The sequence below is a fragment of the Diceros bicornis genome, chromosome 36 (genome assembly GCF_020826845.1).
Source record: "Diceros bicornis minor isolate mBicDic1 chromosome 36, mDicBic1.mat.cur, whole genome shotgun sequence".
Classification (NCBI taxonomy): Eukaryota; Metazoa; Chordata; class Mammalia; order Perissodactyla; family Rhinocerotidae; genus Diceros; species Diceros bicornis.
Genome location: NC_080775.1, coordinates 32,531,434 through 32,554,438, shown reverse-complemented (window position 1 = coordinate 32,554,438; position 23,005 = coordinate 32,531,434). Strand labels below are relative to the sequence as shown.

General features: G+C 42.5%; 1 protein-coding gene across 17 annotated transcripts in view; it reads left to right on the top strand.

Moving 5' to 3' along the window:
• The window catches only part of PARD3 (par-3 family cell polarity regulator), a 624,264-nt gene that overhangs the window by 79,520 nt on the left and 521,739 nt on the right, over positions 1 to 23,005 (top strand). The gene's annotated exons all lie outside the window — the stretch shown is intronic.

Genomic DNA, 23,005 nt, shown 5'->3' with positions numbered 1-23,005 from the left:
ACCAAGGAAAGAAAGAAAATCTAAAAGGCTTCGCAGTGCCCATAAATCATCATGTTTATAAACTTGGATAGTTTTTGATTAAAAAACCAAACACAGCAATCTCTCTTGTTGCTGTGTTCAGACTTGCTTCAGCCAAATGAATTCCGACCTCTTGACAAGATAGAGGGCGGTAGTTCCTCGTGCTTTCGGGCTCCAGCCGTCTGGAAGGACAGCCTGCTGGGTCCTGGGTGCTCACCCTGCCTGCAAGGGAGAGGGGGTTCGGACGGCAGTGCTTTCATATTGTCTGTCAGAGCCAGCCGAGCAAAGGAGACGACGCCACGGAGAACCTCAGAACCTGCGGCGTCCCGAGCCCGGGCCTCTGGGCGCGGCGAGCGCACACGCTGGCGCGCGCGGGAGCAGCAATGCTCAGATGTGGTTCTTGCTCTCCACTTCGTGGGAACCCACCCGTCTCGCCCGTTTCGTTGACTCCCTCGGTTCCCGTAGGCGTGTGAGCGTGGGAGTCGTGTGTGAAGTATTTAAACTTGACTTAGAATGCTGGGCTAGCCCACACTGTGGGAAGTGGGAATGGGTACTCTGGTTTTTCTGGGCTCAAAGGATAGTGAAGGATAATGTGAAGGGTGGTGGGGCCCTTAGATCTTGTGCTGCCCCTTCATTATTACAGATGGGGTAACGGCCAGAGCTTTTCATTGCCAGAGCTCACACAGCTAGTCATTGGCAGAGCAGGGCCTGGAGTTAGTTCCCAGTCCGCAGAAACTCGAGGAAAGCTGCCAGCCTCCGATGGCTCTGAGGGAGTGTGGTTGGAGAAGCCCCCCTTAGGTCTGTGCTCAGGGAGGAGAGGGTGAAGACACAATGCTGGCCTTTCCTACACGTAGAAGAGACAAAAGCTTTTGTTTTAGGAGACCACTAACTCCTAAGTATATAAATAGTTACAACTGAGAGGTATAGGAAGCTTTAGGAAGTTATACTGCATCTGGCTCAGAGATGGTTGATTGTTGTTGATGGTTCAATTTCAGCAGAAATCCATGAGGCGCTAATTGATTACCTGTACTGACCCTTAAAGCTGGGAAGAACTTTGACCAAATCTCAGTGTAGGGAAATTCATGCTTAGAGACTGCATTTACCTGCTCCATGGCTAAGATCAGGGGATTTTCTTTTTTTTTTTTTTTTAACACAGTGACTGTACTCACCCAAGATGGTAAAATCAGCCCACATTAAGCAACTAATATTTTAGGTGTACTGGAGAATGTGCCTATTTACAAAGTAACTTGTTATTCACTTATACTGCTGGTGGGAGGTGGTGGAGCTCCCCGTGCTGGTTGCATGTTAGCATCACCTTGCTTTCTAATCAGTTGGTCTGGGTTGGGGTGGTGGGTAGCTAGTTAATACAGCACCTCAGGTGTCTCTGATGGAGTTGGGATTGAGAACAACTGATGTAGACTCTCCCTTTCGAGATAGACTGATAGTAGATATGTGCCCCTAAAAGGGTAGATTTTACACTGTGCCACACTAGTCCATATAGTTAAGGAAGGGACTGATTTTGAAAATCCTGGCTAATAATAATAGTAACCAGTACTTACTGAGCAGTGACGAAATGCTTTGAGCCATTTTAACTGCTTTAAAGGTTTTGACTCATTTAATCCTTTTAACTACTCTGTGAGTTGGGTACTCTTGTTACTCACGTTTCTCAGATGAGGACACCAAGGCAAAGAGAAGGTGAATAAGTTGCTCCAGCGAGGTCCAGAGCCTTCACTCTGAACTCCTGGGCTCTATTGCTTGTGCTCAATGAGCTAATGCTTCCCTCCTATTTATGGCTAACAGAAGCCATGTAGCTTATGAAGCTGATTTTAGAAATGTTGGTGTGTCTACTGCTTGGGCATTTGCTGCACAGCACTTCTTTGTCCCTCGGATTACAGTGGTCAGTAGACTGACGTGCAGGAGTTCTCGTGGACACCTCCGCTGCCCTTGGTGGCACGGCAAGGCTGACTTATCCCAGAGCTCTTCCTCAGCCCCACCTCCCACCCTTTGGTACTTTGTTTTAGGGATCGATAATACAGCATAGCAGTGAAGAGAAAAACAAAAATATCTCATGGTCTGGTCGGTTTTCTGATTTGTGGCCAATTTAACTAATATATATATTTTCACTGTAGTATTTCCTGTGATTCTATGTGCTCTATTTACTGTGATGATAAATTGTTTTTAATATTTTATTGAGATTAAGAACAGAGCGGTTATTATATATAATTTAATGTTTTACTAACAACTTTAGCAATTTACCAATACATTTAGAAAAATTTTACTAGCAAATATAGAAATGTATGAGCTTGTGAATAAAACTAGTCATGTAAGATAACTGAAGTTAAATAAACAACAGTACTGTCTCCATCAGTGCAAGAGAATGGGTGCTCATCCCATAAGAATGGGCAGGATTTGGAAGGCCTTTTTAATTGCATAGGGAAAGCCATAGATCATGATGCAGCTTCCAGCTGCACTGAACTGGGTTTCTTTTCCCTTAGAAAGTGTTTTATATAGAAAAGTATTTTAAGCAATATAGGATTAGTTTTGCAGCATCCTCAAACTGCCTGTTTATTTTCTTATGAACACATAAGTTTATTCTGGTTACTGATTAAACTGGCCCCATGCTGAATGTGAAGTTTCAGTTAAGAATGCGTTTCTAAGTTGATGGGATGAAGAACTGTTTCTCTCTGCTGAGGATAGGAACCTCTGTGCTCGTAGAGTGCTCTCTGCTGGCAGCTTTGGGCTTTAATAGTGATCACAGAGCCATTGCCCTGTGAGTCTAGAAGTAGGAACTAGGAACTCTAGAGCCTGACTCCCGGCTGTGGCACCGCGCTGTCGTGTGGCCTGGAGTGTGAGACAGGCCTGAGGAGGCAGCTGGCGCTGTCCCTGGTCCCACATCCCTGTGGAGCTGCTGAGCCCAAGGGCCTTCAGTGCCTCTGCTGCATCACTGCGATCAGTACTTGAGTATATTTTAAAACAGTGTACTGGGATAGTGCAAAATTTATGAGGTGGCTGGGTGTTTTTCCCCAAGCAGGGAACTAGAGGTGAAAAATGGGAAGTTTAAAAGTTTTCTGATATAATAAAGCTGAGATTAATTACTATGATCTGATTGATACCTGGTACATTTTGGTTTTAAAAGAGTGTTTGAAATATACAGTAATCTGAGCTGAAAGAAGCTTATCTGTGACAGACACTGATTTCAAAATTTAGGGAGTCAGTAAGGCACCATGCTCCTTTAAGGGGGAAGAGCTCCCCAGAAAGTCATAATAGGCATAATGTCTTTGCTGGAGTGTGTGCGTGCCTGTGTGCTTGCGTGTGTGTGTGTGTGTGTGTGTGTGTGTATGTGTGTGTTTCAGCTGTCGTTGATGACTCTTCCTCTTCAAGTCATTGGATACATGTGAATCGAGGGCATCCTCTACCCCTTCAAGTCATTATATGTTTGGCAAATGGGAATATTAACACCCTGCTCTCAGCCATGCTCTGTACAGATGATTCTGTGTTTTGGAAGGGGGTTTTAAAAATGCTTTGTGATATCCCAAATGCAGAGGTAAACGATATGAAGGTAACAGTGTTTGAGATTGAGGCCTCACACAGCTTTTAGAGCTTGAGCAGGAAGACTTGTCTGGCAAGTGTGCACAGGAAGCATGAGGCCCTCTGTGTCCCGTCGGGGGAGGGAGATGGAGTGACCACAGGCAGCACCACGTTGAGTGTCGAGTCTAAGTTAACTGCGTGCGTAACCCCGGGTCTGCGTAACCTTGGGCCTTCACAACCTGAGATTACGTAGCCAGGCTTGTTCTTCAGTCCTTACTAGTCTTAACACCTCCACGGATGTTTCCCGTGGAGTGGTTTACAGTGACCCGGTGCGAAAGCGTAGGGCCAGGTTACTATGAAAACTTAAAGCAGGTAAATTATGATTTGTTTTTTGTGTAGGGGATGTCCAGAGGAGAGTGCAAGAGTGCATGAGAGGATGGTGATGGGTCTTACTTATTACTAATTTAGAAAACAATAAAAACAGTAAACAATAAAGCAATACAATAAGAAATAAAGCAGTGCTTTTCTAGTGTTAGAGTTTATGTATTTGCAATTTAATATATGCTTAATTGAGGGTATTGGTATAACCCAAATATACATTTTTCTCATATAATGCAGATTAGCGGTGATACCTAATGCTTTATATCTTCCATCAGATACTGAAGCAACCAACTTATTAGCTCTCTCACTTTCTTCTTTAATTTTGTCCTAATTGGTGAACGCTTGGACTCTGACAACTCTAGTAGACGCCTGCCCAGCAGTGTCTCTTTGTGACTTGAGATGTGGAACAGCGCTGCCTCGCTTCCCTGCTGACCCTGCGAGTAGTTGGGCACCCTGGGCACTTAGCCCTGTGGGCGTCGGGCACTGGCCCGGAGAGCTCCCCTCCTCACGGACTCCTCTTCTCGGTCCAGCTCACGGTGTTGTCGGGGTGCCCACCAGCTGTGATGGGGTTGGAGGAAAATTGTCAGGTTCCTTCCCTGTCCTACAGCTCGCTGTCCCGGCAGATCCGGTGTGCTGTTTAAGCATTCCTGCAGGGTTAGCTTCCAGTATTTTTCTTCTTTTCACATGGTTTACTTTACACTCTATTCTTTCCACAATTGTTTGGCTCTTTTCAAAGACAGCATGGAAATATAGGAAAGAAATTACTTACTTTGAAGATTAGAATTCCATTTTTTTTGGAATGCAATCTCCTCAACTCCGGAATTGATTTCTTTTGGTTGCCATTGGTCTTTGCAAAGAGTGTGATGTTGCTTAAGATTTATGTATAACCAAGTTAATTTTGCTTCAGTATCATATTCCTTTAGGTAAGCTCTTTCAAGAGTACTCTGAATATTTGCTGTAGATTTAGAATAAACTAATCACCCTCAAGATATTTACATTGCCTTTCTGGTATTATGCAGCACGAGGTTTTACGAAATGCCCTCTATTTAGTCTGAAAAGTGTTTTCTTTTACTTCATAACATCGTGGCTTCTCATTAAATGAAAGTGACAATCTTTAAAGGCAAGTTATTTAAATTATGATGGATTTTGCCTTATTAAATAATTTGGAACATCTTTATGACTTTAGTGGTATATACTCGTATATATCTGTTTTATTTTAGGTGAGTTGAGAAGAATTCTTGACAGTACAAAATGGCATTATTTCCAAGGCAATTTTTTTCAAAAATAAGAAAGAAAAACGAGTGTCAGTAATCCACCTTATATTTATTTACTTGAGGGAGAAATTGTTTCCTGACACACCTTGCACCACGAACTGAAATTTTGGTGCCAGTTTTGGTGTTTGTGGGTCCATCCAAAATAGAGACAAGTTTTTGCAGGAATGTCAGGTGACTGTGGGACAGGCCCGTACGGGAATGAAATCAGAGGCTTTGCCTCACAACAATACTCACCTAAGCCATATGGGCTTTGCCTCTCATTCAGCATCATCGATTTTCAGTAAGAATGGTCTCTACTGTTATACTTCACGTAAGTGCATGTGCTAGTTTTATGCTAATTAAATCATATGTGCTATATTCATTACTCAGCCGTGATGTGAAAGCTGCAAGTCTTGAACTTGAAGTTAAATTCTTTGTCCACATCTCAAGTTGGCTTGAAATGTCTTAGTGTTGAGGAGAAGGCACGGGGCTTGTTGGAGATGCCTGGTTGGTGTGTGATGCTGAGCAGGTCCAACTACAGAGGTGGGTGTGGCTTCTCTCGGGCTCACAGGAACACGTCTGTGGCCTCAGCTGTCAGACGAGTTTTCTGCTTTCCGTGTCTGGTCTCGTGGGCCTGGTGTGGGTTTTAGTCTTTGATAAACAGGAGGAGCTGCTGTGACACTCTGAGGGGACATTGAAGGGGCTGTTAAATAAGTTTGAGGAATGAGAGTTTTATCCAGAAAGGATTTAACTTTAAAAAAAGGAGGAATGGGGGAGAATGTAGCCCCAAGATAATCACATAATCCATAAATTTTAGAATTTTAAGAATGATTTGGGGTCTTTGAAATGCCTTTTTCTCTCCAAATCTCAAATTGTGGGTTCACGTTTGCTGCTTCTGCTGGTGACATATTACCTTGTTTTAATAGTTGTGTAGAACAAACGTGACACTTGAGATGACCATAAGGTTAGGGTTGAGCCCAGTGGTTTTCACACAGCTCTGAGTCCCTGCGGTGGCCCTGCCCTAGCGGGGACCTCGTGTGTGGCCAGCGCAGTTCGGCGTACCCCAGTATCACGGTACTGGGGGACCGAGGATGAATACAGTACAAGTGCTGCGGGTGTGTCTCCTGTCCGGGCTTCATTCCTGGTGTTCAAACACGCCATGTATGTTTTGGCCTCCTCACCTCTGTTCTAAGATTTTCCCTGGTGGAAATGAAATAATTCCTTCAGGAAGTGTTCTTTGTCCTCAGTGTTTTCTGAATTTTTGTAATTCCTGTACCACTTGGTTGGCATTTAATTTTGATAATTGGGTATTGTTAGTGAACTTTCCACATACCTATGGCTTGACTCCCCAAATTGACTTTAAAATCTTAGAGGACTGGAGTGTTATCCTAGACTTGGCTGTAGCCCCTTTATTCCAAAACACAATTGCTTTCAGACTGAGTGTTAAGTTCTTAATTGACTGGTAGTATGTAACATGCTATCCTGTTATTTCTAGTTGTTTTTTAAAGTGTGTAATAAGTGTGGAAATGTTTTTAGTCTTTAGGAACCTCCATGTGGATGTTCTTCGATATCCTTGACTGTTCCTGCTGGCAGGAATCTTCCAATAATCTGGATGGGGTTGTGGCTTTTCTTCATGCAACATGCTTGTCAGCTGTGAGTGGCAAAGAGATGGTTCTGACGCCATCACCAGACTCGTTTGGAAAGCTGTTCCAGGTGGATGGTATCTGTAGAGCTTAGAGCTCTGCTACTGCAAGGACACATGTTTATAAACAGATGCTTAACAAAGAGTGTTTAAGGAAGGTTAGGTAGTTTTAATTTTATATTATGAGTTTTCAAGCTCAAATTATGGCGGTCGTGGGAATGGTAATCTTATTTCCACTTAGTAAAGGAAAGCTGCCTGGAGTAGTGTAACATCATAGGCTGGTTGAGCAGTACACGAACCTCCGAGATCAACCACTCCCTTCATTTTTACACACAAGGCCTCGAGTTCCCACAAAGAGGAAATAACTTGTACCTGTCAGGCCACTTAGCCCGGGGAGTCATTGAATTGCCCTTTTTTTGTGGCTACTGATAGACAGGATATGTGCCCACTAGATGGCTTTGCCATTACTGCCCTGGTTTCTCGTTGCGTCTGCTCTATCTGTGCATCTGTTCCAGCTTCACAGACTCACGTGGCTCCTGTTTTGTCCTCTCCCCACCCCGGTCTGATAAGTTTATAGTTACAAGTTTTATTGTTGTTTGAGGTAGTCCATGTCACACTTTAATTACTAGTTGTGTAATTATGTTTTGCATGAGTTCCCATAGAGCTAATTTGTTTCTTTGCTTCCACACATGATTTTTATCAGAAACTTTACTTTTAAGTATGCTACAGATAGAATAGGACAGACTAGTTGTATTTCTGCTTGCTGGGTTTTCTGTTATAGTGCTTAGATTGTGCTCCTTGATGATTTTTTTCTGAGATACCATGTACCATAATTTCTTAGAAGGAATAAATTGAAGGCACAGGTACCTAAATTTCAAATACCTCATAAGGGAAAGCTTTATAAGAACAGAGAACTAAGCATGTATTTAAGAATTAAGAAATTGTATGGCATTAACATATATAACCTCCTTTACGTATATTTCATAAGGTATCTTGGAGCCTCTATTTAAAAATTTCCCTGTTTAGAATGTATTTGAAATTGACCAGATGGACCCAGATAGAGTCTTGTCACATTAGGGATTTTCAGGAAAAATCTAAATGTCAACAAATTTTGAAACAAATAGGTTAGTAAAGGAATACAAATTGATCTTTGGCTTGAGATAACCAGTAACATATATCAATGAATGTTTTGGGGTGTAGGGGCTGGGTTTAAGAGAGAGACCCCATTGTTTCGTATGCTAGACGAGAGATTCTAGGAGGGTAGCGACCATTTACTGCTGTAACCGTTGTACGTAGTGCAATGCCTACCATATAGTAGATGCTCCATAAGTATTTGAATGGATGATTAATGTCCATAGACTCCTTAGGGTAAAACATGTACATCTTCAAGACATTATTGTAAGTGCTGTGGAGAGAAAGGGCGAAAGATAAAGTGGGATTGAAGACTGACGTGGTGAAGAGACAGATGCTAGCCAAGCACTGAGATTTGAGTGAGATTTCCGCAAGTGAAGAGAGAGGATGGCTTTCCAGGAGGTGTGAACAAGCGATAACAGGTTTGAGTGCCAAGGAGATCCCATGGACTGACTAGCTCATATCTTGGCGTATGTGAATGTACGTATATGCCCTTTGTCTGTCTGTATTGCTCTCTTCCCTACTGAAAATCTTTCCTAAAAGCTGATGCATGTTCCTTGCCTGCAGAGATGTCCATACTAATAAGACTCAGGAGCACTGTCTGGTCTTTGGCAAACCTTTTGAAGATACCATCATAGACCCCTCCCTTGACTGATGGTAGGAGTATCCTGGGAGGGGAAGGGAGCCCCACTTCTGGCATCAGCAGTCCGGAGGAGACATTGGGAATTGGCCCCTCCACCCTCCCAAGTGGCTGTGTTCTGAGCCACATTCTAAGCACTGCTGTCTGGTGTCCACTGCCTCGGGGCCACACTTGTGTTGTGATGTTGTGGTGCTGTGGAACTCTCAGCCGGACCCCACGCAGTGCGAGGTGTGCTGGATTTGAGTATAGCGGCCACAGGGTCCAGCTGGATAACTGTTTCCCAGGCTTTCAAGGAGGAAATCAGAGGTAGATGCAAATTCTCTGTCAAAATCACTGTTTCCTCCTAGTCTCCTCTTCTGTATTAGGTTGAGGATATTTCTTCTGATTCAGTCCTGTTTAGTATTGCCAGGTGTAAAGAATTAGTCCTGTATTTTTTAAGTAATTAGAGATAATTGCTTTAAGAAAAACCGGGAAGTGGTTTTTGGATTAAGTAATATGAGGGGGGTGGGTGAAGAGCAGCTTTGGGGTCAAGGTTTTGTTGGTTTGTTTCAGAATTCTGAGCTATTTAGAGTTTATCATGTTTCAGTGAGGTTTTCTTTCCAGGTCAGGGAAATTCCTTTTGGCCTGAGTCAGCCTCTCTCATTTGCTAGTTGGAGAGTAAATATGCGAGGGTAGGTTCTTTTGTTAGGCTGGGTAAGTAACCTTAAGGATCTCTTAGGTTAGTTATTTCTTTTGTAAATACTAGAAAAACATTCAACATTTTAGCTTTAAAAGATCTCACACAATATAATAGTTACTGTCTGAACTGCACGTGCGCTGTGGCCTGCTGAGGCCGCAGGGTGGGCCTCCACACTGCGTTGTCTGAGTCCCTGTTGTAATGTTCATGGATTGTTTTTTCTACAGCTTTGAATCCAGCTCTGCCTGGTGCATGACTGGAATGAAACGCTTCTTAAATCTGTATATCTTTGATGGGTACCATGGGGTAAAGCATTGCTTCCTCATATTGAAGTTAGTTGGGGTAATACTGGTGGAAGTCAATACTGGTGGGTGACATATTTTCATTATTCTTTTTTTCCATTGTAAGCAAAACAAAAACAAAAATAAAAGCAAAGGACTTTATCTTGATCAATTTTTCCCTCCCAAATTTGTACCCCTGACAGATGTGTTTGATCCCCCTGCAAGAGACAATGCGTCAAAAAGGGCATAGCATGAGTTTAGAAGTCGAATATCTGAGTTGAAACTCCCTTTCCTCTTCAACGGTAATTACATGTGCGATGATCTCAGACAGCTTAAATTTCCTGTTCCTTAGTCCTCTCATCTACAAATGGAGCTGAAACCATTCACCTCCAATGATTGTTGTGAAAACAGTCACGTGTGAATGTGAGTGGCACACTAGGTGCTTAGTAATTGGTGCCCACCACCGGCCCCTTTGTGGAGTAAGAGTGAAGGAATGGGATGGATTAGGAGGAGGGCACAGCGCCAGGTGCCTACTTTCATGGTGCTCATGGTTGCAAAGCTTGTAAGTAGAGATTTTGAGTTCTGGAGCAGAATGTCCTGTAGGTCCGTATTGTTTTTTAGGAACGAGGCTTAGCTATATTGCATTTATGCTCTACCTCTCATTCTCCCTTCCTTTAGTAAAACCTTCTGTTCCCTGACTACCGGCTTATGAGGTCACAGTGCTACCCACCCCCAAGCCCTTGCATGGTCTTACCTTCTCTAGGCCTAGAGTGGGGAGGACTTGGTTGGCCAAATTGAGCTTTTGTCTTGCCCTCCTTTTCCTGGGTTGTAGGCAGGTTTATCCAGGCTTAACCTCTCTTCTGCCTGGCTTATCCAGGCCAATGATGCTGGGGACTCACCTCTGTGGGTGAGAATGGAGGTGTTTATACTGGAATTTGGGTTCCTTTTCATTGCATGCAGAATTATCTGGATATCTTCATTCCCCACCTCTAAGATGGTGTCTGGAATGTCAGCTAGAATAATCACATAGCGTTTGTTGCACCAGCTCTGGGAGTCAGGATGGAGGGTGGATGAGGGGTGTGGATCCTGACATGGCACGGCATGTCCATGGCGTTTCTTTTGGCAGTTAGGAGAGCCCAAGTCTGTGTTTGTTGATTATATTCTCTGAGAAACTTTTTTTTTTTTTTTAAAGATTTTATTTATTTATTTTTTCCCCCCAAAGCCCCAGTAGATAGTTGTATGTCATAGCTGCACATCCTTCTAGTTGCTGTATGTGGGACTTGGCCTCAGGATGGACGGAGAAGTGGTGCCTCGGTGCGTGCCCGGGATCCGAACCCGGGCCACCAGCATCAGAGCGCGCGCACTTAACCACCAAGCCACGGGGCCGGCCCATGAGAAACTCTTGTTTAATTTTTTTCCTTTTTCCAATAGGTTTATTACTTTTATTTTTTTTACACATTATTTCTACAACATGGTGCTTTGTTCTTTGCTAAAAAAGCAGAAGATGGTCCCTGCCTTTGGGGAACTTATCTAGGGATAAACAGAACAACACACATGTACAAGGAAATAGGCTATTAAGTGACAAATATGTTGTCTAGATAAATACTTTGTGGTTGAAGTACTTTTCACAGAAGAGGTGGTTTTTGGTCTAGATTTGGAAAGGTATATACAATCTGGGTAGTTGGAGCTATAGGGATGAAAGTCTTTCAGATGTGTGGAAGAGAAGGAACAAAAAACATAAGGATTAATTAATTCATGGAACCAATATTTATTGAGCATTTACTCTGTCTCAGGTCCTATTCTGGGTGCTTGGTGTTTGTCAGTGACTAGAACGATTGATGACCCAGATATGGGAAGGCAGCGTTGAGGCCTGTCTAGAGGACTGAAGGACTGTGATGGGAGCCGTGGAAAGCCAGGAAAGAAGCTTTGGGAGGAGTGTTGAGTGTTTGGCCGAGGATGTTGGACGTTGACCTTTAGAATGTAGTGAGTCACTGAAAATGACTCATGTCACAGGACAGTGACATGACGAAATGGGTATGTTGTGAAGACAGATACAGTAGCAAGATGCAGGACAGGGCTGAAAAATAGGAGTCTAGAAGCAGTGAGATGAGTTAGAAGGTAATTAGGTTATTGAGAGCAAGAGGTGCAGGAAAGGGAAAGGAAGAAATGTATTCACTAGTTAAGATGAAATTTAAAAATCAAACATATGTTTATTATGGAAAATCAGCAAATATAGACAAGGACTGTCATTGTACACAGCAGCTCTTGCCTTTTGTCTGTGTCTATAGGTAGCGCTGTCTTCAACCAAAGATGAGGTGATGTCTTACGTCGTACTCTGTGCGCAGCGTTTAAATTGCTGGCTAGTGTTTCATTGATTGGGTGTCTCAGCCAATTGTTATGTTGGATATATAGCTGGTTTCCTGTTCTGTATTATGGTTGATTAAAACGTCTGATTTACTGTATACATCTTGACCTTGTATAAGCACATTTTAAATTTCTGAGTCAGGGGCCGGCCCCGTGGCTGAGCGGTTAAGTGCGCGCGCTCCGCTACTGGCAGCCCGGGTTCGGATCCCGGGTGCACCCAGACGCACCGCTTCTCCGGCCATGCTGAGGCCGCGTCCCACATACAGCAACTAGAAGGATGTGCAGTTATGACATACAGCTATCTGCTGGGACTTTGGGGAAAAAAAGGAGGAGGATTGGCAATAGATGTTACCTCAAGGTCGGTCTTCCTCAGCAAAAACAGGAGGATTGGCATGGATGTTAGCTCAGGGCTGATCTTCCTCACACAAAAAAAATAAAAATAAAAAAATAAATTTCTGAGTCAATGTGTATGTTCAATTTTAAGCATTTTGATTCGTGGGACCAAATTCCACCTCCCTGCAGGTGCCCCCTGCCCATCAAAGTGTGTGTGACTATTAAGAACTCAGGAGCAGCATGTGAGAATGCTGGCTTCCTGTACTCTCATGAACCCTGGGTCATTAAATTTGTTTAAATTGATCTGTTTTCCCAATTTGCTATGAAAAACTCAAATAGTGCTTGAGAGAATCCTGCGAAGTACAGCCGTGTCAGTTGACCTCTGGTTGGACTTGGCGAGTGGGAGGTAGATGGGAGCTGGGAGGCCCATGATGAGATAGCCCTGGAGTAGGTCCCTGCTCCCGCTCTGCTTTGGGCTGTGTCTTTGCCAGCGCTAATTTCCAAATTCCAGCTCCTGCCCTGAAGGCCTCCATGAGTCCAACTTCTGTCACAGCACTCCTGCCCTGGGCTCTGGGGACACCTCTCTTTATTCCTTTAGCCTTGGGGGCTAAAGGAGTAGCTTCCTGCTATGGCTAATCTGTGGGTTGTCCCCACCCCACCTCTATCCTGGTTTGGATTCTCAACCCTTACGTCTTTGTAACCAATTCTCTATATTAATTTCCTTCTGTTTAAAATTCTTGGGATGATTTGTATTTTCCTGGTAGCACTCTGAATGATGGATATTCAGTCACACACACACACGTATATAATATGCTATTCTAAAGTAAGGGGTAGACATCATGACACTTTATCTAAATACTTCACACATTGCCTGAGAATAAGGATATCCTCTTACGTATCCACAAAACTATTATTATACCTAAGAAATCTAAGAATAATTTCCTAATATCATCTAGCATCAAGTCCATATTAAATTTTCCACCACTGTCGCCAAGATATCTTTTACAGTGATTTTTTATTTTATTTTTTTACCTCAACAAGGATTCAGTCAAGGCTTACACCTTGAATTTGGTTATGCCTCCTTAGTCTCTCTGATTTAGAACAGTCTTCCAGTTATAGGTTTTTTTAAAAAATGACAGACTTTTAACATTTTTCTCTTGAAAAATTTCTAAAATCACAGAGTAGTAAATTGAACCCTTTGTCTAGACTCACCAATTTTTAACACTTTGCTACATTTGCTTTCTTCCTAGTTCTCTATACACATTAGTAAAAATACTAATTTCTTTTTTGTGCTGAAACATTTGACATTAAACTATAGATATTATGACACTTCTAACCCCTAAATACTTCAGCAAGTATTCAGCAAGTATAAAACAAGAATATTCTTTTATATAATCGCTGTACAGTGATCACATTCAGGAAATTTCTCAATTATACAATCCTGTCACCTAATATGATAGATTTCTTCAGTGTCCTAGTATTGTCCTTTTTCACTGTTTTTTCCTGCACATGCAGATCCACTCTAGGATCATACACTGCACTTACACATCAGATGACATGGACTTTTTTTTTTTAAGAGATCAATGCAGTTGTGTTGTTCAAAGGCTCACCTTCCAGATTTGTCTGATTGCTTCCATGTGGTGTCATTTAATTTGGTTCTCTATTCCTTGTATTTTCTGTAATGAGGAATTTAAGTTTACAACTTGATTAGGTTACGTCAGAGGAGGGTGGTACTGCCAGTAGGAATGAAGACGGGAAGTTTGTCTTGAAACTTCAAACTCAAGAAGTTTGTCTTTGGGGAAGATAAGAAATATAAGCTTAATAAACTTGAATTAAAATAGGACTTGATAGGGGCCGGCCCGGTGGTGCAAGCGGTTAAGTGCGTGCGCTCCGCTGTGGCGGCCTGGGGTTTGCCGGTTCGGATCCCAGGCGCGCACTGATGCACCGCTTGTCAAGCCATGCTGTGGCGGCGTCCCATATAAAGTAGAAGAAGATGGGCATGGATGTTAGCTCAGGGCCAGTCTTCCTCAGCAAAAAAAAAAGAGGAGGATTGGCAGATGTTAGCTCAGGGCTGATCTTCCTCACAAAAAAAAATAAAGTAAAAAAAAATAGGACTTGATAAAAACATTGTCCAGTCATCAGTTATTCCCACATGGATGTCCTTTTACTCATTGCATTAAAATTTCCTGCAAGCTTCTAAGGCAAGCTCCTTGGGGGATTCAGAGAGCTCCCAGTGTGGTGTGAGTGAGAGGGGCATGTTTGAGGCTGGAGTGTTGGGAGGGCTCTGGTCTAGAGATGGAGTTTTTGGAATCCTCTGCACGGAGCTTAGAGTTGAAACAACTCTGAGAAAGAGACTGTAATTGACAGTGAACACTGAAATTGACCTGTATGCTGATCTCAGAAGACAAATATATATGTGTGTGTTCGTGGTAACCATTTTTAAGATACAGTAACTAACATCTGTTTGATTTAAGGAGTGTAGGTGAAAGCATTCAACTGGTGAGTTGATGAGCTAAAACATAGTACGTAGTAATAATGCGTAGAAGAAATGCCAAGTATTGCAGCACCCGCTCATCCCCCCCGCCCTGGTTCTGAATCACAGACTCTGCGTTCTCAGACTTAAGTGTGCATCAGGACCACGCAGGGGAGGCCTTGTTTGAACACAGGTTGCTGGGCCTGCTCTGAGACGTTTTGATTCAGCAGGACCGGGATGGAGCCCAGGTATTAGAATTTCTGACTAGTTCTCTGGTGATGCTGATGCTGGAATGTAGTCACACTTCGAGAGCCGCTGCTTTAGATCATGGATAAGGTTAGAACATGTAATGTAATATTTAGGTGAGTGGTTTTTCCAACTTGACTTTTTTAACAGTCAAAACCTTTTTATTAAAAAAAATATTTTATTTACCTCCCATTATGCAAACTATCAAAAGATTGGGAGGAGGGGCTGTAGTGAGAAGACGGCAGTCTGTGTGGGGCTGAGAAAGGGCTGAGAGCTGACTCAGCTGACCCAGGTTGGAGTCCTGGTTGACAGCATTTATTAATTATGACCACTTGTCAGCAATTTATGCTGAGTCTCAGTTTTCTCATCTGAAAATAGGGATTATAAACCCTCCCCCCACATTAGATATGCACATGAATGCTTTTTTTTTTTGCTGAGGATTATTGGCCCTGAGCTCACATCTGTTGCCAGTCTTCCTCTTTTTGCTTGAGGAAGATTGGCCCTGAGTTGTCTTCCTCTATTTTGTATGTGAGTTGCCACCTCTGCATGGCTGATGAGTGGTGTAGATCTGCGCCTGGGATCTGAACCTGTGAGCCCCAGGCCACCGAAGTGGACTTAACCACTACACCATCCGGCTGGCCCCATGAATGCATTTTTAAAATTTTAAAACATAATGCAAATATAACTGGTGGTTACTACAGTTGTCATTCTTGCTTTGGTTCTGTTCCAAGCCAGCCCTGTGATCTGGGGCCGTTCCCTCGCTTTATATGGAATGGTGTGGGGGAGCGTCCATGACTAACGTGATCTCTACGTTGTCACGAAAGTTACGTCAGAGGTGGAGGTCAATGATGGGCTCATAGGCTCATGTGTGACCCTATGAGAGATTATGTGCTAGTTCTAATAAAACAAAATGCCAGAAACTTAGTTCCTTGAGATTGGACTTCACCTTTGTTTTCGTGCTGCCTTTTGCCTTTTTGATTGACATGTTAAATGAAGCCATCCACTCTCAAGGGAGGCAGCAGGTTTGTGGTTTGCTCTGTGTTATGTTGTGATGGTGAGGTAGTGGTATGGCTGTGGGGTGTGGTTTGGGGTGGAAAAGTAGGGGGCAGAGAAGTGCGCTTACCGTTAAATATTAGTCAGTCCCTCATGGTGATAGAGGTTGTTATTTTACTGTTGAACCTCAGCTGTGATTTCTGACCCTCTATGTTTTCTGCCTTTATTGAGAAGGCAACAAAAAAATCTGTTTAATGTTCAGTAGTGTTACTGTAACAAAGTTGAAAATGGGTCCTATGGTTTGAATTTAGACTAAAAGATAGGCATTTTTGAAATGGAACTGATTAAAGTAGGTAAAGTCAAAATTGCATATATCACACTTTCTTGAAATACTAGTGATTCATTTTTTAAAAAAAAGAACTTTAGAACATATTTTTAAAATATTCTGCTTTTGGTTTAAGTAAATTGGAGAGATACTTCCCAAGATAATCTAGAGTGAGGCATAATTCCTGTTAATTGTGCTCTTCTATTGACTTTAAAAATGAAATGTTTTCCATTTCTTATGTCATTTACAATGACCTCATTTGTCTTGGCAACATAATTATCCTCTGGCTAATAGGATTGATGCTTTTTAGACCTCTTTCCCCGAAAAGAAGTTATAATTTTGATTAAATATTTGATGTTGACATTATTTTCATTATTAAAAGCTGCTCGTAGCAGAATCATGTACGATAGATACCTGGGTTACTTTTTCTTTCTTTCACAACTTTTGTGTTTTCCCTGGAATGAACAATGTTTTTTCCTCCGGGTGGTCTCCTGTGAGTTTACAACCAGTACCACCCCAGATCTGCCAGTCATTACAGTAGCATCTTGGTATGTTTAGTCATGTTGAAGACATAACATAACATTGGAGCTTCATCTTGAAGGCATCTCATTTGGAGCTTCTGGTCTGCTCCAGTCTGGACTGGTCACTTTCCACACCTGAGCACAGCTGAGATCCTAGGGTCAACCTCACCATCATCCTGGGAGTTCTCTTCTGTGTAATGTCCCCTGTCTTCATGCCATCCTCATTCATAGTTTATTTCCTTGTTTTGTTGGAACACATCTTCCAGTACTTCCCTGAGAAAGGTGCAGAGAGGGTCATTGTTTGGAGACATTGCAGTTCTAAAAATGTCTTTTTTCTGTCTTCAAACTTGACTGATAGTTGGGCAAGGTATAGAATTCTAGGATGGGAACTATTTCTCTTAGGAATTTTGAAGTCAGTGTTCCATTATCATCTAGATTCCAGTATTGCTCTTAAGAAGTCAGGCTCGTTCTGGTTCCTTATCCCTTCATTGTGGTGAATTGTATTTTACTTTCTGGAAGTTTTTTTTTTTTTTTAAATCTTCTGTTTGTCTTCTGTGGTCTGATGTGCCTTGGTGTATGTCTGTTTTCATAATTGTGTTGGATTCTCTATGGACTTTTTCAATGTGGAGACACATATTGTGCTGGTGAATTAAGTTGAAATAGTTTTTCATTGTATTTCTGTGTTCCTGGTTCTCTTTTTCTAGAACTCCTGTTATTCAGCTGCTTTACTTACTCGACTGGGCTTCTATTTTATTACCCTTTCTCTTCTATCTTCTATCTTTGTCTTTTTTCTTTACTTTCTGGGGAGATTTCTTCAACTTCTCTCAACTCTTCTATTGGCTTTTCACTTTTACTGTTTTTAACTTCTAAGAGCCTTTGGTTTTGTTTTTCTCTCTGTTTTTTCCATTCCTCTTTCCCTCCCTTCTCATCTTGCTCTGCCCCCTGGATGTTCCATCATCTCTGAACCATCTTAGGGTGTTAGTGATGGGTTTTTAACAGCATCTTCTTTTTATACAGCCTCTGTTTCTCTCAAGTTGTGTTTTCTGTTTGTTTTGGTCTCTCTTTCATCCTTGCGTTTTCCTCAGGAGTTTGTACTTCAGTTGTTGGCTCTGATTTGAGGAGTGCTAACAGTAACAGAGAGCACAGGGTGCAGGCAAGGGCTGTAAACTTGAGCTGCACAGAAGGCTCACCTGGCTAACCAGATTCCTCAGGCCTTTTCTCCTCAGATGGTCAGATGCCTGGGAAAAGATCTTCCAGCCTCTTGCATAGGTGGCAGAAGCCCAGCTGCCAGCATTCTAGGAAGAAGTGGAAGTAGAGAGCAGGATTTCCCAGCATTCAATACGTGAATGTTCACTTATCTCCCCACATTTTCAAGAACCTCTGCAGTTGCTCTGCCTTGATTTCCCAGTTCAGACCCCCATCCCACCCTCTCTGGAGAGGAAGCCGCCAGTGAACTGCTGGGGCACTTGCTGTGCTGTGTGGAGTCGAGCAGGAAGCTGGGCCCGAACTACTGAGTAAACAGACTTTCAGCCAGTCCTGCTGTTTTTCCTCCTGTCTTCATCCCTCTGTTCTTAGGTTCCGGGTTTCTGCAATTCCAGAGGCTCTTAGAGCTCTACAGAGAAAGTCATATTGCTGCCTGTGTCCCCCACAGTCAGCTTGGGGTTCACTTTCTCCGTTCTGCTGAATGTGTTATCATCAGTCCATCTGCTTCCCAGCTTCAAGAAATTGTGTTGCTCCTGTTTCTCTCTGCTTTTTTTTTTTTTTTTTTTGGCTTTGTGGGAATATACCTTAAAAAAAATGCATTTAGGGGCCGGCCCCGCGGCTTAGCGGTTAAGTGCGCGCGCTCCGCTGCTGGCGGCCCGGGTTCGGATCTGGGGCGCACACTGATGCACCGCTTGTCCGGCCATGCTGAGGCCACGTCCCACATACAGCAACTAGAAGGATGTGCAGCTATGACATACAACTATCTACTGGGGCTTTGGGGAAAAAAAAAAACGAGGAGGATTGGCAATAGATGTTAGCTCAGGGCCGGTCTTCCTCAGCAAAAAGAGGAGGATTGGCATGGATGTTAGCTCAGGGCTGATCTTACACACACACACACACACACACACACACACACACACACACACAATGCATTTATTGTAATTTCAGTGGGCTTTCAGGAGAGAGGCAAAATAAATGTGTGTCTGATATGATTTTACCCTTCCATTTTTGTCTTTTGGCCAATTTCGTGTTTGCAGTTTTCTGAATAAACTCTGCCATTCCTCCATGCCTGGTCATACCCTTCCTTCTGCTCAGAATGTTCTCCATGGTCTTCCTTCCTCCAGTCTACTCAGTCTGACCTTTCCTGAATCTTTCCAAGTGAAAGTAATCTTTCTCTCCTCTGAACTCATAAAGCATTTTTATGCAGAGGTCGCAACTCACAAAAGGTCCTTATCTTGCTGCATAATATGATGATGCTCTTTTCCGGGTATGAGTGATTTCTTGAAGGTGGGATAGGAGTCAGTCTTTCATTAGGACTTTCCTGTACTGTTTTCTCTTATTGTGTCCTGGAATAGAGTGGACATCAGCATTCCTTGCAACTTGCGTCTTATCAAATCACCTGTGCTGTCATTCTCAGCTGGTCTTAGAAATGTTCCCTTCACTTCTTTTCCTATAGCATTAGGCCAGGTCCCAGCCTCTGTTCTTAATCTGGGTGAGAAGCAGTGATTCTTCATGTGGTTTTGTCTCCAGATTTCTTCTCTGGGGTTGGACCCATCTTTGGGGAGCCTTGCCTGGCCAGGACATTTGCTGCTAGTAGCCCCTCTCTAGCCACTTGATGGATGAACTTTGTTCCCCGTTTCTTGCTCATGTGTGATGGATTTTTGATTGTCATAACATGAAATTATTGTTAGTGTTCAAGTCTGTGATTATTTTAAATGTACACATCCTAAGTGAGAAACATCCTTTTTTTAATTGAGTGTTGTGTCACGTTTGTTTTTTAACCCAATGACAGAAATGCTTATTGTAAAATTAGTGTTTATTAGCATTTTAGAAAGTGGCTTATCACAACGTTTTGTTCAATTACGTTTTTAAGTTTCTATAGCCAGGACAGCAATGATTTCCACTATTATTATTTCACATTTTTAGTGTAAACTACCACAAAGTGGAGTCAACAAGTGTGCTCTAACTTTTTTAGAACATAGTTTTCCCTGATGGGTTCTTGACTATTCCCTTGAAAACACAGCAAGTCCCCTGTTTATTGAGAGAGTTGTGTTGATGAAAGCTGCCAGTTAAAATCACCTGAGAGACTGCTGTTCCGAGGAATCGTATTTTCAGTCGCAAAAATATCCTTCCTGGTTTTTACACTGTTGTGCGAGGAGGTCATTTTTGTGTGCCAGGCTCAGATCTGATTTGTTTAGTCTAGTGTGCTCTCTTGGGGTTAGTGATGATTTCCTTCTCTACAAACAGTTGTTTCCATTCAGCACGTATTATGGAGTGGCATTTAATAAGTGCTAGCCTGATAAATACTCCGATGTGGTGTTGTCATGGCTACTTGGCAAAACTTACCATTGAATCAGGAGCCCTCTGAAGCAGGAGTCAACTGAATCTCAAAATTAGACAAGCCTTGATCGGAGGGTTGAAGGATTAAAAGCCAAATTGATAGAGTAGTTCAAGGAAGAGGGAGTGATCAGTGGTATCAAATTCTGCTAATAGGCCAAGGAAGATGAGTCTTGGGAATGGACCATTGCATTAAGCAACATGGAGGCTGTTGGTGACCTTGATGAACATTTTTGGGAGTGTGGTGGGGAGGAAGCCTGATTGGAACAGGGTTATGGGAGAAGAAGAATCTGAGACAACAGATCTCTAAATATTTTTGCTGTAAAGAGAATCAGAGAATCGATGTAGTAACTAGAGGGTCACAGAAGTAGGGTCAACAGAAGTATTGTACTATTATTTTAGCATGTGTAAAAATAAAATATTAACAGCTTTGAAAGGCTCAAAGTTGACATCTGAGTACTATCTTCCCTACTACTATGGATTTTAGGAACGTTAACATGAGACTGGAGAGAGACTTCCAACTTGTCTTTTCCAGTCAGGAAAAGCTCTTGGAGAGGAGAATGATGGAGGAGTCTTGATGGATGGGAGGGATGAGCCTGGAGGATAAGGTGGGCTCCAGGCACTGAAGGTACTGGGCATGCTGGGGAGGGGGCATAATTACACAGGGCTTAATATAGGCTATGAAAGGGGAAGTGGTGGGAGAAAGGCTGGAACAGAGCAGATTCTGAAGTATTAAGTTAAGAGGTTGACAAAATCATTAGGGGGAACTTTATTTCAATGGAGTAGCTCCAAATGTTATATAAAGGCTGTAGGTTATGATCTCATATGGGGAGAGTGAGGAGGATTAGGAAGCTTAAAAAACAGTTTATTATAAGCCACATTTTAGAGGTTAGTCTGCTTCTGTGTATATAAAACTGTTTTGGAAATGAAAATTGATATTTAAGTTGATGAGGTCATTCTACAGCTTGCTGGGGGGAAGAGGAGGGCAGGATGGAGCTGTTCTCTGTGCCTAGGGGATGATAGTTAGGGGATGCCTTTTCTTTATTCACCCCTAGGATATTAATTATTCCTGATTTCCCTTGGAGAGTTAATACCATTTGGTAAGGAAGTGTAGGAGTATGGATTGTTTGGGAACTTTGTTCTTTGATGGCTCAGCAAATGGAGAACTGACAAATTCTGGAGGACTGCTGGACTCACAGCAGCAGGCTTCCTAAGGACTCTCTGGATGACATTGTAATCAAGGAGTCATGCAGAGTGAGGCCCCATGAATGAAGGGGATGCCAAAGTGTGTGCGTGTGTGTGTTTTACAAACTTACTCTCCGTGTTCTGGAGGAACAGTTGATTAGAGTGCTGAATCTCCTTTTAAAGAAGTCCAGAGGGATGAGGATGCAGAGTAACTAGAGGTTATTTGCATAGGAATTTTTTTTGGTAATGTTTAATAACTTTGAGAATTAGGGTCTGAGCTGTTTTCTGTACTGCTTAAAAAGTGACATGGTGGGGCCTGGCCAGTGGCGCAGCGGTTAAGTGCGTGAGCTCTGCTGCGGTGGCCCGGGGTTCACAGGTTCGGATCCCAGGCACGCACCTGTGCATCGCTTGTCAAGCCATACTGTGGTGGCATCCCATATAAAGTAGAGGAAGATGGGCACGGATGTTAGCCCAGGGCCAATCTTCCTCAGCAAAAAGGAGGAAGATTAGCATTGGATGTTAGCTCAGGGCTGATGTTCCTCAAACACACACACAACAAAAAGTGACATGGATTGGTAATTCTGCAGTTTTTGTAAGTGTTCCATTTTAGTGATTCTTAGGCATGGCTTTGGTGGAGAGCCTCTTGGAGGGCTTCTTAAGGATATGGATTTCCTGGCCCCACACCTGGAAGGTCTCAGTCAGTAGACCTGGGGTAGGGTCCAGGAATCTGTATTTTAACTATCATTGATCTTTGGCCTCCTCCCTTCTAGCCTTTCCTTTAAGAAAGAACTATATCAAACATCACTGTTTAGATTGGAAAAATGGAGTGTTAACTTGAATGGAACTTTTTATTAATAATTCTGTGTTGTGGATAATTCAGTAGCTAACGGCAAAAGATACAGTGTAGCATATTTTTATTTGAGTATACAAATGAGAATGATTGTAGAAGTTTAAAAACAGCTATGTTTTCTCTTCAAATAATTTAAAAACATGGTTTTATGTTAGTGTGTATGTATATGTATGCATGTGTGTATGGGTGTGTGTATACAAAACATGAGTGTGCATACACACACACCCTGTGTAGAAGTATATAAAATTTAAAATGAAGTCCTTTGTCTTCCTTCTCTCCCAATTCCACTCCCCAGAGATACCACTGCAAATTTTGGTGTGTGTTTTTTGGGATATTTTTATATGCACTTATACAAGTGTATGGAACTTTGTCATCACAAAAATAGACTCAAACCACACACGTTGTTCTCAACTTGCTTTGTTTGCTTAACGGTTTGTCAACATTCTTCTGCGTCAGTATATTTAGACCTGTTTGTAGGGATTACTTTGAGCCACCAGGGTATGCAACCTCTTTTTTTCAGATAGGCTGTGACATGAGTTTTTCAGACATACAGTATGTGTTGCTTGCTTTTTAGAATATCTCTATGGATTTGACTGGATCTCTATGGACTACACTGGACAGTAGG